A 16,922-nucleotide genomic window follows, 5' to 3' on the forward strand; every position below is an offset into this window, starting at 1 on the left:
ACTAGGAGCAGAGAGAAAATACTGAGATATTTCTTTTTATTTACTTTATCTTTAAAAAATATAGAAATTAAACTTTACCCATACTTAACATAGATACAAATCCTGGGACCTTTGTTTGGATCACACACCAGGTATAGGGGATAAACGAGAGAACATGGCACTCTAAAAAAACATGGAAGGTTGGTGGTCCTACCCTTTATTCCTTTTGGGAAGATTTTCATGTGTTTCCGTTTGCATATGACTAAAAAGATCTACAGGTTATAGTACCCAGCTTTATTTAAACTATCCTTTATGGGCACCTGGCTGGATGTATTGGAAAAGCAGGCAACTCTTGATCTTCAGGTCATGAGTTCAAGCCTCATGTTGGGTGTAGAGATTACTTAAAAAAACTTTTTTAATTAAAAATAAAAACTATCCTTCAAATATGGACAAGTGCCTAGAAAGTTTCCTGCAAATAAATATGGATTGAATATACTCTTATCAATGCAAACATAAGGGAACAATGTGAAAATAGTGAGGCTGACACTCTACTTCTTGTTACCTTAAAAACTCATCAAATTTGCCAAGAGATGGGCCAGAACAGTTAAAATGAGTAAGAAGACTGTCTCACATACAGATACACACTTATGTCCCATGTGTACATTGCATTTGGGTAGCTAATGGTAGCATGAAGTCACTATGATTCTCAAGATGGTCTACATGACTATCTAATATGTAAAGACAAATATCTATATTTTCCTCAGATATCAAAATTCACATGACATTTATTCACTATTTAAATCTTTTCCCCTAAGCTTAATGATATATACTGAGTTTAAACGTTTATACTGAAGTTTCTTACTTAACATCTTTCTGAGGGAAAACTTTCAGTTGTGATGGCCATTAAAAATTGGTATTGAAATAAACTCAAGAAACAGTCCTTTGGGGGCACTTGGCTAGCTCAGTTAGAAGGGCATACAACTCTTGATCTTGGGGTTGTGAGTTTGAGTCCCATGTTGGCTATCGAGATAACTTAAAAATAAAATCTTAAGAAAAAAAAAGGATAAGAAACAGTCCTTTGGACACTCTCTCAAAAATAGTTAAAGCAATATTTTAGTGAAGCAGATTTAATCATGGTGCTATTAAGAAAATATTATTTATAACCGTTTAAGGGTATAAGTAAAATACATTAGTACTAATAATACAAAAATAAACATAATAAAGCAAATACAATAATTTCCATTTTCATTTTATCACAGCATTTAAAAATGTGTACTTGTTTAATTTTTATATATAGTCATATATGACTATGTATAAATAGATAAATGTTTATACAGGTATACTGCTGGCTCACACAATGGGCAAATTAGAAATAGGGATCTTTCTTTAAGTAAAACTTTTTTTTTATTAGTTATTGTTTATTTCTACAAGATAAAAAACATTCTGTATAAATTATAAAAATAAGATTGTTGAGTATAAAATAATAGAAAATGAAAACTTTAATCAAAATAGTTATAAATCACAATTAGAACATGCATTTTTTTATTTAAAAAAATTTTAATGTTTTGTTTTATTTTTGAGAGACAGAGAGAGACAGCATGAGTGGGGGAAGAGCAGAGAGAGAGGGAGACACAAAATCCGAAGCAGGCTCCAGGTTCTGAGCTGTCAGCACAGAGCCCGACACGGGGCTCGAACTCACAAACTGTGAGACCATGACCTGAGCCGAAGTCGGACGCCTAACCGACTGAGCCACCCAGGCGCCCCAGAACATGCATTTTTAACGGTTGTTTTATGGAAACGAATTCTTTATGATGATTTCAATGCTTACTTGACCCAGTATCTCATTTTCCAGAGAAATCATCTCCAATTGACTTGCTAGTTTTCTTCAGATATTGCAGACCTTAAGTAGTTTTAAGTACATTTTAATTTTGAAACTATATTTGCCACTGGCAACTGATAGTGGAAAATCAATATATAGTGGAAACTATATTTGCCACTAGCTCTGAGGCTATCAGGTTATTTGAAAATGTATCCAGTGAGTTATTGCTGCAAGCATTTCAATATTGAAATTGCAATATTTCAGAGGAAATCTATGTAGATTCTAGAAAACAGCTTAAAGATTTTAGTTTCTCAAAATACTCATGACCCATAAATATCACATTTGCTGTTGTAGTCATCAATAGATACCAACTGTAACTTTCTGTGTAATTGTAGTATTTCATATCCTTCATATTTCATCAAATAGTATAATCTAGAACACCAGAACAGGCATAGTATTCTCCTGGCATTGTAAAATTTTCCTTAATGATAATATTATTGTATCTGACACAGAAAACAAAATTCCTCACTTGGAAATTTGGGTTTTGGACAGAGTCGGGGTGACCATAGGATTCGCAGTCCAACTTGGTCTTCTCACTTGTACTTTTTGAGTTCCATATCTATGTCCAGTGACTGCAATTTCTACAGCAACAATAATATATTTTTCATAGATATCATAACCATAATTTCTTTTTTAAAGAGATTTCTTAATCTCCGATGTTTCAAGGGTATTAAGTCGTGACTTTCAGTTTCTGCAACATTTTGCTCACAGTATTAGTACTTTTAAAGATATGATAAATTAGAGCTAAACAAATACATATAAATGTTGATATTTTTTCATGTATTCTTTGGCTTCTTTTCGAGGCTATTCATCTTTATTAATGCCACCAAAAAATTCTAGAAGAGTTTTTAACCTGCCCCTACTTGTGTTTTTAGTTTTATTTATTTTATTTCATTTCATTTCATTTTATTTATTTTTATTTTGAAAATTTTTAAATTTTCATTTTAATTTCAGTACTGTTAGCGTACAGTGTTGTATAAGTTTCAGGTATACAATATGGTGATTGCACACTTCCATACATTACCTGGTGTTCATCACAAGTGCACCCTAAATCCCCATCACCTATTTCAGTCACCCCCCCTCCCACTATCCCCCTTCTACTTGTGTTTCTAGTAACATAATGTTACCAACTGCATTTCCTATCACAAATTCAACAATGGCCAAATACTCATACTTGGTAAGTATGTATCCAATACTCTTAATTTTCATTGAGGCTAAAAAGTACTTGTATAGTCTGTGCAATATAAAAAGCTATTCAGAGTGTTGTCAGAGAGAGTTTTGCTGTCTCATTTCCTCTCAGTTTAAAAAATGCACAGAAAGCAGAATATGGGATAGTCTATCATTTTTGAATATCATCTGTTGCAATTTGTTATGTTTTCCATGCCCATTTATTCTATTATTGAATCTTAGATTTCCAGATTTTCTCTTGTAAGTGGTCTACTAAAAATACATGTATAATCCTTCTTTACTTATGTCACCTTCTGGGCAGAGTTGCCCAAAAGAGTTGCATGTAGAAATAACAAGACTTGCATTTTTAAATTCTCAGATCTAACAATTATCATCTGTTCTGCGTGGCTTTGACTGCATGTGTATGTGCAATGTAGGAGCCGGCTTGCACGGGCTGGTGAAAGCCTACCGTTAAATATTCAGGAATTTTATAAGCCAATTGTTAAAACATTGGACATTTGAAATCAGTCTTATTAGGAGTGTTTACACCATTGTGATTGGCAAATGCCACAGATCAGGGCTTTTTTTTTTCTTTTTTCTTTTTTAAAAGGGTCAGTTTATCAGCACACCACTTGTATCTAAAATGAATGATAATTAGCATTACTCGCCTTATTAAATAATCTTATTCATTCCATCTGCTATAATCTTAATTTTTGGTTTTGTATTTCAGCCCCTAAATAGCGTACAATATTATTATTTGTTGTTGATGTTCGTATTATGCATGTCAGTCATAACGTTATTGACTTTTACTATTGTTTCTACCAAATGAGGAAATTCCTATTGTCATTCAGTTGTATAGATTATTCTCTGAGTGCCAAATTGTTTGGCTAAACACATAAGTATTTATAATATACCTCTTCTAATAGCCTGTTGATATTTTTTTTCATCCTCAAATAGTTTATTTCCTGTAGCATCAATAATTATCTACTTTTTTCAAAACAGTTTTTAATTTTGAACACTTAATAAAATGTTTGTGGTGCATTTCACTGTATTCCTGTTTTACAACAATTAAGTGACAAAAATGTCAATCTATATCCCCATTCCCTTTATTCAGCTGTTTTTTTTTTTTTCTTTAAGGGATTTACATAACTTTTTTTTTTTTAAAGAATTCTTTCAGCTTAAAATAAAAGTAACAAGAGTTAGGATTTTTATTTTCAACATTTGTCAGAATTCTTATGTACGAAGTTTCCAAAGACTTCGTACATGTGCTTTCTTCTGGGAGATAAATTTGTCCTATTTGATGCTCAACAGGAGGATTTTGCTTTCGATATTCAAATACATGGACTTTAACTAGATCAACTGTGAGTGTATTTCATTTAATGGATTCTACATGTTTTTTTTTTTCTTCTCTCACTTTTTTAAGAAGAATTCATCCATTCTTTTGACATGGAAATAGAGGGTAAATTCACCTCTTGCCCTCTCTGTGAAGTCTGTGCTAGAATCTTCTGAGGCTAATCATTTCCTTTTCTTTCTTCCCCCTGGCATTCAATGATCCAAACTTTTTTTTTTTTTTTTCATTTTATTGTATAGTGGATTCTCACTTTCTGTTTTTCTGATATGATAAACTATTATGTTTTGAGCATCTGGGCAGAGATAATGTGATCATTTAATACATTTCCTTTAGAATGTGTAATATTTTAAAATTATATTTATGTAGTGAGCCCTTAAGATTTAACAGCAATTAAAATTGTATGATAAAATTTTCACAGCATGATAATGACTGTGATACAGTTAGATCATTATGTGCTAATGGTAAATAAATATTACTTATTCTATAGTGAGTCACTGAAAGTATAGGCTTAAATTGGAAACTCTGCAATGTCATTTTAGTAAAATAAACAAATGACAATACTGTTAACTACAAAATGAAACATGAAATTTAGCTACATTTTACCAATTGGAAATTTTCCTTTTTTCATTTTAAGATATTTTCTGATGAGCTCGTGAAATTTGTGAAAAGCAGCTTCCAGTAGTAGAAGCCTTGTTAATTGTTACATCAAGAGAGTCTTTTGTTTGTTAAACTTGTTCTTTCTTTGTGAGTCAAAGCAAAACGGTATGTATGTACTCTATTATGAAAAGATATTTTACTTGATTAGTTAGGGAACTGTTATAATAAATACACAAATAGCCTCTCTTTGAAACCTAAGGAAGTTATAATAAAAATACAGAAACATACTAAATATGTCTCCAATGTGAATGTCACTGTCTTAGTTGCCATTTCCTTGTATGGGACACAACCTGGACATCTGTAGGCAGCAGATGTGCTCCTGTTGGAGACACACGTTCGTAGGGTCTGGAGACCATTTCATCAGCATAGCGTAAGTACTAAGCAAGCAGGCATTACTTTTCTACAAATAAAAACAAAATTTAAAGTCATTAATCTGATCCATCTATTCCTTTGTGATTTCCTCCATTGGTTTGCTCTCTGGTTTGGCTTATAGTTATTTCCCTGAGATCATGCACTGATCATCCATATTTTTCTGCTATTTTTTACATTAAAATACCTTTTAATTCTGTTAGGTTTATTTTAATGCATGATATATAGTGAGAATCTAATTTGCTCTCAAAATTTTATCTATTGTATACTCACCCTTCATTTCATAATCTTTCTCTACTCATTTCCAATGTCATTTTTATCATAACAATTTTTGATAAAGTTTGCTTCTGTAATATCTCTTTCATTTGTACCTATTCTCGTACCTTTAACATGCTATTTTATTCAGTATAGCTTTATAATGCATTTTATTATTTGGCGAGATGGATCTTCACTCATTAAGTGTTGCTTCCCTTTTTTCATAAGACATTTTTGCCGATTCATTCTTTCAAAGTATAATATAGGACTTGAAAGCATGGAGATAAAGAGAGAAAAGGTATTTCAAGGAGGACAAAAGACAAAGAACTTCCAGTAAATAGATGGAAAGTAATGTTGAGTTTGACAAAGGAAGGTCATCTGTCTCATCTCACCGATCTGGAAGCTAGAATATATCCTCTGATATCAGCTCATCTACTTAAGAGAATTGGAGAAGGAAAAAATACATAAATACTCTAATATCAATGTGTGTGAATACTGCAGGCTTACCACAGCACTTGCTTCTTGAATTTGCTCTTCAGCACATGGTGTCTAAATAGAAAGTTTCTGAAAATATTCTGAGAGAGTAAAATTTTATTTTATAATGGTTTTTCCTACACCTGATATGGGCTTCACGCTGCCCTCCCTGGAAAACTTAACCTGTCACCAACTTTCGCGAAGTGTCATATATTCTTTTAGTAAATCTGAGTCAAGATTCAAGGAAGCCCTGGTTTTATAATTGAGAGGTTTTGGCTTGGTTTCATTTTGAGGTTTGGGGGATGATAGAAACTCAAAACAAAATGAAAGCTCTTTAAATCCTCAAACCTCCATTTTATAATAAATATATCATAATGCCCTCTGTTATGGCCCAAATGAAATTTAATTTGTAATAAATTAACCTACCTACACCCAGATTTTTAAAAATCAACAGAAGTCTAACTTTAATATACAGGATAAATAGAAGGAAAGAAATGTATCGTTTCCATATGTAAATGATTGGTCACCGAAATGCTTACACCGAAAGGTGTAAGGAAGTTGTTACATATTTACACTCCGTGTAGCAATCACAGGGAATAAGACGGCTACAAAAGCAGAATGGAGTGCGCAATATTGGCAACTCAAAAGCCTAAGTGGAGAGACCGTCAGTAGTTTGATTTTCCAAAATGGTAAACCTCTGTTGATAACGTTCAGTCTAAAACACAATGCAGGGGCGCCTGGGTGGCTCAGTCGGTTGGGCATCCGACTTCAGCTCAGGTCACGATCTCGCGATCTCGTGGTCCGTGAGTTCGAGCCCCGCGTCGGGCTCTGGGCTGATGGCTCAGAGCCTGGAGCCTGTTTCCGATTCTGTGTCTCCCTCTCTCTCTGCTCCTCCCCCGTTCATGCTCTGTCTGTCTCTCTGTCTCAAAAAATAAATAAACGTTAAAAAAAATTAAAAAAAAAAAATAAAACACAATGCAATCCTTTTCTTGATTTTTAGGTAGTTGCATACTTGAAGCAGGCAGTGTATACACGAAGCAAGTTGGAGTCTGGAGTCGTGTCATCATCCTCATGGACTTTCTGAATGCATTCCAGAAGTGCCATAAACTCTTGACATTCCTACAGGACAGATCTTCATGGATCACCAAGTGTGACCTTCCCAATATTATAATGAGATGGAATACTAGATTGACAGTGATCATCTCAAGTATGTGAGACGCAAGTGAATGTGTATAGAAGAAGGGAGAGTGGGTGGAGGACCCCCCAAAATGAGCTCTCAAGCCCAAATTCCAAAATATGGAGAAACTAACCCCAAGAAATTCAGCCACTGGAATCAACAATCAGGAGATAGAGTCACCCCTCACCAAAAAATAAATTTTTTTAAGTATAGAAGAACCGGAAATAATTTCATAAAGTCATCCGCCATGAGCTCTGTAGCTATATAAATAAAATACTTTCACTTCCAAACGACCTGCTGTTTTTCAGTAGGATACTTCAAACGGTGATTATGTACACAGAGTGAGAACGACATCACCTGAGCTAGATTTTTATTGCTTTTTGTTAAGCAAGTCTCCTATGCCACTTGAGGGAGGAAAAGCTTATTTCAAACCAAATTTTTAAAAATGTTGACTAACCAGCAAGAAATCTCAGGGGAATATTGGCCTCCTAGAAGTTCAGAATCAGAGACCTCAGACTCTCCACCAGAACCTCAAATCTGTCAATACCAACCATGACACCTGCCTAACCCACTTTCAGTGAAATCACTGCTTCTGTGGCCCATGCTCCTTTCCAACTATAAATAAAGTTCTTTCTCACGCTAATTAGAACATGACAGGGAATGAGGTGAGGCCATCAACTCTGGAGCAGAAGTAAGTTTGAATCCTGGCTCTGTCACTCACCAGCTGTAGGAACTCGGGCAAATGATGTACCCTCTCTGCATCTCCATTTTTTCACCTGGCAAATGGGGATAGTAATAGTACTTATTGCTCTGGTTGTTGTAAAAATTGAAAGCTAAATTTTATGAAGGGCTTGAGACAGTGCCTGGGAAACAGCCAGTGCTACAGAAAGGTTGCAGGAAGTCCAGCCTTGGTCTTCACTGCTCTCTTTGAATGCTAGAAAACTGCGAGAGTCCCGACTGAGGATCCCAGGTCTTAGTAGGATTTCTCATATTGTCTGATTTTTATTCTCTGTCCATCCTTATCAGGCTCCAATTTGGCAATACTCTTGGAAATTGGGTTCCTGGATTGAACCTATATCTCTGCCATGTAGAATGTATTCATGCAGCAACTTAAGATCAATGCCTACTGCACTTCTATGAATATGTACAAAAAGTTATTCATCTAAGGAGCAGGAATGTCCATTGACAAAATGTGTCCAAGAGCTCTTTTTTGTGTTTTTATAACTGAATTCAATTTATAGGGTGAGTCCCCACACTCCTGGATGGTAAAGACTTAATTTGAGTTAATTCAAATTCAGACTCCCTGGCTTGCCCCACGTTTACATCAGAATTCTGGGGGCCGCAAGGTTCACAGAACTCATCGAGTCAAGGTGTCAGGATGGAAAGGGAGAGAATATCTGGTTGTCAGTGCGTATCTACGCTATCATCCACTCAGAGGTTCTGGTTCCCTTCTAGACCAAAGTCATTGGTCATTGCTGCCAGTATGGCACCCTCCGGCCCTACCCTGCCATTCTCATCATTAAAGCCTCTTTAAGATCCTGACTCTCCTCTGAGTCACACTTCTGTGTGGGAAAATTCCACTGTAGGGCATTGCTCTGATCTGGGGAAAGCTTGCATTTTCCAGTCCTAGACTCATCTGCTGTTGCAATGCTATTCTCTGACACAAGGAACTCTTGGAGGCTTACACCACCCGGAGCACAGTTAAGCTTCCTCATCAGGCTGGTGGCCAGGCCCGGGGCTTGCATCTCCCCCGTCACACCCCCAGGCACCACCCAGGGACAGAAGCCTGGGTCTCCTCTGCTCTCCTACCTCCAAACTCATCCCATTTTCTCAATCCTCAGCTCACCCCCCCTCCCTCCAACCCCACAATTGCTCGAGAAAGCCACCAGGTCTCGTCATGCACCCTCTGCAGCTCTCCATCACTCAGGATAGGAGATCTTTGTTTACCTCTGTGAGGGAGACACTGGCTCTGATTCATCATGTATTCTTCCAAATGGGAAGAGGCTTTTTTGAAAAATGGTCACTTGTTAATTTCACAGCATTTTAAAAGTCTACCTTCTCCTATGCTGCCACTTTCCCAAGGACAGGAAGGCAAAATGCCTCATGTCCCCAAGTGCAAGTACACAAAAGGAAGGAGAGAGTTGGAGAGAATAGGAAACATGAGAAAGACCTATCAGGGAGAATCACACAATTTCTCACCTTATTACCTTTTTTGATGACGTTCAATCAAATTGAGGCAATTCTATGATCAAGGGAAATATTTGCTCAGCCCCTACTGTAGGCCAGCATGGTGCTCAATGCTGGGGCACAAAGATGAATGAGAGTGAGCCCCTCTGTCTCACCCAAGTAGATCTCATTCTCTCCACTGCTTCTTCTGTTTGATTTAAGCTCTGTAATTTTTCAGCTATCGTATCATCTTCTCACCGGTTTCCCTGCTTCAAAGCTCATTGTCCCGTCTTTTGTGCCTGCTCCTTACACTTCACTTTTACTAAAATGTACACCTAATTGTATTATTCTTTACTTAAAAATTTACAGTGGCTCCCATCATCTTTGGGACAGAATGCCAGGCACAGTCTTAGTTCTTAAAATTATTTCCCTTAGTTCTCAAAGCAATGCTGTCAGGTAGCCATTGTGATCTCAATTTTATTAACAAGGAACCTGAAGATCAGAGAGCTTAAGCCATCCTGACCAAGCTCACAGAGCTGGCAGAATTAAGGCTCAAAATCAGCTTTCTTGCCTCTAGACCCACTGCTTTTAATGCTCCGGTCTCCTTAATTCATCTCCCCTCTTACATTAAGGAGTGATCTATGTAGTAAGACTACCACTACCATTAATGTCATGACTACTAACACTACAACAAGTAACTATCACCTGGGATTTCATGCCCTCATTTATCTTCGATATAGAGAAGGAAGGAGGAGAAAGACACTTACCTAGTTGGTCAAGTCGGTCAATCAGCCAAACGAACCTTGGCAGTCCATGGGTAACAAATTTCGAGCCAAATCACCCTTGCATGCAGTGTATTTTATACAAAGACTTAACGATAAAATACTTAGTTTATAAACCATCACTGTGAAAGTAGAATAAAAATTCCAGTCTCCTGAATCTTCTGTCCACTAACCCAAAATGCAACAAATAAGTCCACTAATCTAAACAAACAGAAACCTTGCCATAAGTTAGCCCCGTGTAACACAACTTAACACGTTTGAAAGCTTTACAATATGACAATTAATTACATCTCTAGGAAGCATGTGGTACAGCTAAATGGCGATTCACAGGCAAACCTCAAAAACACCAACATTGCTTATGACTGTTAACCTCACTCAAAATTTTTTCCCTAGTGGTTTCAATATTCAGTTGGAAGAGTGACAGTTGGAGTTAATGGTTTTTTCTCACCTTTCCTCAGAAACCAGTCCATCTCACTATTGCAGTGCTTTGCAACCTTTTTAAACCCATGGCCTCTTTGGATAAACCTGAAAATCTCATGACACCTTCCCTCCACCTCTGACTCCTACCCTGACCAGTGGGTTTTGTGTGTTCAGAAAATAAATTCTATTTCCTGCATATCACGTCAGACAAGAAAAAAAACTATGGTGGTAAGTTTTCGAATTATTATGTGACAAAGGCATTTTGCTTTCCAAATATAAAAATATATTTTGACATTTTTTCCCCAAATCACATATAATCCACTCTTAACACCCCACCCTATCTTCCTCCTTTTTCCAAACATTGCCTGGACAGCTACAAATGATGGATGGAACACGTTCCCTTATCTCCTCCAACAAAATAGTGGTAAAGGAGTAAAAAAGGAAAAGGAGAGACTTGTTCACACTTTTGGAAGATGTAAAGCAGGTGGTGGAGTGGTGGCTGATGTGATAGAAGAAGAAGCTTAAACCTACAATTCATACCCAAAGGGACACCAAGGAGAAGTACACTTATGTGCCCTGGAGAACTCAGCAGAAAACACAGGGACCCATGGCCAGGGGTAAGGCTACGCAAAAAAGGTGCCTGGACGGCTTGAAATCCCAGATGTGTGTTCATATCCCACCTCCCTCTATCCCCATGCAGACGTGCCAGCAGCCAAATGCTCCATTGCCCACGACTGACAGCCAGGTTCTATTCTCCAGTGAAAGTGAAAGGGAAGGCTTGTATTCAGAAGCACCAAATACAGAAGAGGGTGACAGGGAGGTACAAGACTGTAAAGGGGGTAGTCTATTGAAAATTTTGCATAATCTCAACTCCTTTTGCAGAATCTCCTATCTTAATAAATGGAATTGTTTTTTTTTTCAGTTGTTTAGATAAAAAAACTCAACAAATACCTCATACTTTATAAAAAACTAACCAAAAATTAATCGTAGACAGAATGTAAAATATAAAGCTATAGCTGTTCTAGGGGGAAAAAGATGAGAGGAAATCTGCACAACTTGGGTTTGGCCAAATTTTTGAACATGAATCCAAGAACATATGACGTGAAAGAAAATGGAATTTATCAAAATTAAAAATATTTGCTCTACGAAGAGCACTATTAAGAAAACAGAAAGAGCCACACACTGGGAGGAATTATTTGCAAATCATATATCCAATAAAAGACTTTTGTCTAGAATATATAAATAACTGTCACAATTCAACAATGAAAAACAAAGAAAACAAACATCAATTTTTAAAAAATGAGCAAACAAGCGATATGGACACTTCACCAAGAAGATATATAAATGGCGAATAAGTATGAGAAATATTCAACAGGGGCTCCTGGGTGGCTCAGGCAGTTGAGCATCCAACTTTTGATTTCGGCTCAGGTCATGATCCCAGGATTGTGGGACTGAGCCCTGTGTTGGACTCTGTGCTGAGCATGGAGACTGCTTAAGATTCTGTCTCTCTCTCCCTCTGCCAATCTCCCCAGCTTGCACATGCACTCTCTCTCTCACTCGTTCTCTCTAAGGGAAAAAAAAAAAAAAAAAGATGTTCAACATCATCAGTCATCTAAGAAATGCAGATTAAAATCCCAGGGAGATACTACTACATATCTACTGAAATGGCTAAAGTTTTAAACGCTGCGATATCACATGCTGATGTGTATTCGAGAGCAACTAAAACTCTGATCAGAATGCAAAAAGTTACAGCCATTTTGAGAAAATTTTAGGAGGATCTTATAACACATGTGATAAGGAGGGCCACATTTCTTGTTGTCAGAGAAGGAACAGAAGTTACAAATAAACAAAAGGTAATGGTAAGAAGAACCCTATTGTGCTGTGTTGAAGAAGAAAGTCTCACGGTAAACTCATGATTTTTTAAACATGCACACAGAGGAATAGAAACAGAAATAAATATAGATTTGTGTCTGCATGAGTTATAATAGATAAATAGACAAATATGGCTATCGATTTATCTATCTCTCCAAGCCAAGACTAGTTATAAGTCCCAGAAGCAATGAAATCCCAGTAGCAACCTAGTACCTAGATCTTGGTTTTGAAATACCGTTCTATGATAAAAGAAACCAGGGTTTCTTGGACAAGTGGTTGATTCCAGTGTTGGAACAAGGAAAATAAAAAGTAGCTTGGGAGCCTTTTGTGGTGCCACAAAGGAAGTGTTATTCAAAGAAAAGAAGAAAGAAAAAGACCTGTGAAAAGATTAAATAAGAAAGAAAAGGCAACTGTTCTTCACAACATTCCAATTAATAAGCATGTAGGGAATAAGGGAAATAGGAAATCATCATTAGAACACCGCAGTAACAGGTACTTGATCCTCTGATTCTCATGGAAAGGCAATATTGGTTGGTATTGTCTACTTCACATTTCTTTCATGTGATTAGAGAAGTTGAGTCCTATCTGGCTTTTGTCACAGATATTTTGAGTTTTCTGTCATGTAAATTCAATAGAATCCTATGAAGAGGAAGAGAAGGCTCTAAAAGTTTCATTTGACTCTTTCATTCAAAAGTGCTCTGGGCTGCCAGCACCCTGGTCATTGATAGTATAGGGAGAGGAACCGCTGAAAGCATTTCCCCATGTTGGAAGAGCTCATCCTATCCTTTCTAAACTCTGGAGCTTTCATACACGTCTTTCTTTCCACTGATTTGTGTTACTTCCTGGTACCTGGTGCTGTGTGGCTTACTGAGTGCCCTTTGCAGAGTAGGGCCCGTCCTCAGGGTGTTTCTGTTCATGGGCCAGTGGTGGAACCACGATAGGAGCCCTTTTCTCCCAGGGCTCTCCCTGGGAAGCTTTCTTTGCCTCCCCATCACACCCCTTCCCACACCCTCAGCCCCATCTCTCAGCCCTGATTACACTAGACGTTGGTGATTTGCTTGTCATGCCCCCTATGCTGTGATCTTGAGGGCAGTGCCTCCATCTTGGTGCCTGGCATGTAGCCTTAGACAAAACAAAACAAGATGGAGGAGACCAAGGCACCACATGGTGAGTCTGCGTATGTAGAGGCTCCATGATGCCAGACCCCAAGGCCCTGAAGTCAGCCTTAGATCCTGAGGCTGTTGAAGTAAGTCCTAAGACCGTGAGTCAGTGACCCTCGGGATGACTTGGGGTCCGGGTTTGCTGATATTTCTCCCCAAGTTTCTCTTGGTGGTGTTAGTGGTCACCAGAGGGGCAGAGAGTGGAAAGGGAGCCCCCACATGAAACATCCTGAGAGCACTTCCCGCCATACACTCAGAGCATCATGGATCAGCTCTTCACTCCACACAGGAGGTCAGAGGGAAAGCACTGGGGCTGGGGCCAGGGTCCACTTCAGCTGGCTCTGAGTCTTAATAACGGTGCCCTGAGAAGCCATTGACAGGGAAGGCCAGCCCCAGGTCCCATTGCTATGCCTGGAATAACTTTAATGACCAAGAGTTTTTCTCTTGGATTGCAGATGCTCATCACTTTCCCCTCTGCCTACCCATTCAAAACACCTTACAGGCTTGCTGAAAAAAATGAATGAAGGAATGAATGATATAAGTTTCATTTGAGGAACATCATATTCTGGCATTTCCAGCAATGCCTCAACAGCCATTTACTTAATGACTATGATGGGCATTTGACGTACATCAATCCCTTCAGTCCTGAGAACAAATGATATATTATTATCCCCTTTTTGCAAATGAAAAACAAAATGTTTCTCAGAAAGAGTAAAAATTGGCCAGGCTAGCTCGTGTGGCCGAACCTAAAAACGAGTCTGTGTCTCATTGGCCATATTCTTTCCTCCATATTGCATGGTCATCTCAGAGAACTTTTAGAATACTTCCAACTGGCAAGTAGAGTTTAATTTTCCTTTTGAGGAGCGAGGAGCATACCGAGGAACAGGAAGGCTAACCAAATATCACTGCTGACTTCTGATTTTAATGATGTCTACTAGTGACATCTCACAGGTAACAACCCCTACAATCCTTCAGAAGGAATAACCCTAAGAAGTTCAGCCCAGGGACTCCCTTCAGTGACCTGACATTGCCAGAAATTATCTGAGAACTGGGAAGATGTCCCCCCATGTTGACTGAGGTAGTATGTCTCTACAGTTGCCACCAGTTCCTTCTCTTAGTACATACATGACATTCCACATGGAAGATGGGGTCTATCCTTCCATCCCTTTGACTTTGATCTGTCCCATGACTGCTTTGACCAAGAGCCACAAGGAGAGGCATCAGAGCACCACATGTACAAATGAAGGAGCCGTGCTGGACATCCAGCCCTAGCTGAGCCTCCGGATAACTCCAGTCCCAGCCCTTTCAGACTGCGGTTACATAAAAGACCCCAAGAAGAACCGCCCAAGTGAGTCCAATCAACACACAGAGCCTAGAGATAATCATAAATTGTTTCAGGACGTTACATGTTGTGGTGGCTTGTTACGCAGCACTAAATACCAGGAACCTTGCTGGTGCCACTGCACACTGATACACGGAGAGTACTGGGGACCACTGGTTAGCAGACTTTTTGAGGCATTTCACAGGAGAGAAGTGGAAAATTCAAAGCAGTCTCCCACCTTCTTCTTCAGCAGTGCCCCAAACTCTCCAAGAACAGGGGAGGGAAGCTGCCTGCCTCTTGGCTTTACCTTCAACAAAGGCGAGCTTGTAAGAAAGGAAATATCAAAATTCTAGAGAAAGAAGGCACTGCAGAGGGTAGCACAATGGGTAAGGATGGAGTGGGGGGAATTCCAGTCACAGGGGGTAGTCCCCTGTTCTCTTTCATCTCCATCATCTGTTCATGCTTTTTTCTTCTAGAATGCTTCCCCCACCCCCATAACCACCATTCCTCTCAGCCAAGTTAAATTCTTAACCCAGTGCTCCTTTAGCACTCTGTCATTCATAGCATTGCGATTCTTTCTTCAAATATTTGTCTTGCCCACTTGACTGTGAGTCCCTTGAGGGCAGGGGACATTGCTTTCATCATCCTGGTTATTTTCGTCTCTACGTCAAAAATGTTTATTGACTGAATGATGCGTTTTGCAAGTAGGCCATAGCACAGTCTTCCAAACGTGTCTGTTAAAACATAGTAGAGCCTGTTTTGCTAATAATATTTGGAGGCTATTTTTGTTTTGCTTTCTGATCTAACTACCAACGTCAGCAAACTCAAGTATATGTAGGGCCAGACACGTAAAGTACATGAGAGAAGCAGGCCAGTCAGCAAGCACGTGGCTCATCCAAGGCTGGCAGCTATCACTCACTCCAGTAAAGTACTGTCCGGTGGGACCAGTGTTGCTTCTAGAACGATTTTAAGGAAGTCCCAAATCCAGATTTTATGTGAAATGCTGGCCAAGCATGTCATCCAGGCAAATCACATCTGTGGTCTGAAGTTGGCCCGTATTCAGCCACTTAACAATCTCTAACTAGGAAATACTTCAGCCTGTCTCTACTCAAGTGTCTTCCCATGAAAAAGACTTTTATGACCACTCTAACAAAACTAGCACTCTGTACACACACACACACACACACACACACACACACACACACCCTGTAGACACTCATAGATGCTCATTTTTAATCCCTTCAGGCTGCTTAATTTTTCTTCATATCTGTTGTCACTATCTGGTATTATTCTGTATGTAATTTTACAGACTTGTTTACTCTGTGTCTCTGCTACTAGGATGTCATCACCACTAGAACAGGGTCCCTGTCCGTTTTGTTGACTTCTCTATCCCCAGTACAAGTAACTGTATCTGGCACATACAAAGGACTAATGTAAACTGCTTGACTATTGAGAGTTCCTGCCTCCTCTGCTTTTTCTGCTGGATTTATGCCCTTCTCAGATACTCAAAGATAGTTTCTTGAAAATTCTCCCTCTCTAGCCCTGAGCTAGTGCCTTCCTAGACTGGTGAGTGGAGTTAACACTATCAAAAGAAACTCCAAGGGCCCTGACAGTTCTGCTTCTCACAGCCCAGGGCCTAGAAGGAGCTGCAATTCATCCAGCCTTCTCAGCCCTGCAGGGTCTTAGGAGTTTCCTGACAGTAAGGTACACTCAGCCCTAAACAGCACCTACATGTTTCAAAACGGGAAGAGTAAGGGCCTGAAGGGTCTCCGAGGAGCCTTTTCACTGGAGACTCTACAGTCAGGTCCTCGTGCTAACTGGGGAAGAAGACAGGACAGGGCGGGTGTTTCCATAGGAAGTAGTGCTTTTCTCCAACATGTTCTAAAGCCTTCA

General features: G+C 38.8%; 1 non-coding gene across 1 annotated transcript; it reads left to right on the plus strand.

Moving 5' to 3' along the window:
• The first annotated feature begins 13,227 nt into the window (after nt 1-13,227).
• Nucleotides 13,228-13,359, plus strand: LOC112850581 (small nucleolar RNA SNORA71). Its single transcript, XR_003222690.1, has one exon. It is a non-coding gene; the product is annotated as a small nucleolar RNA SNORA71 (small nucleolar RNA).
• Nucleotides 13,360-16,922: the final 3,563 nt, after the last annotated feature.

Source organism: Puma concolor, chromosome C2 (genome assembly GCF_028749965.1).
Source record: "Puma concolor isolate L17-30 chromosome C2, mPumCon1.1.hap2, whole genome shotgun sequence".
NCBI lineage: Eukaryota > Metazoa > Chordata > Mammalia > Carnivora > Felidae > Puma > Puma concolor.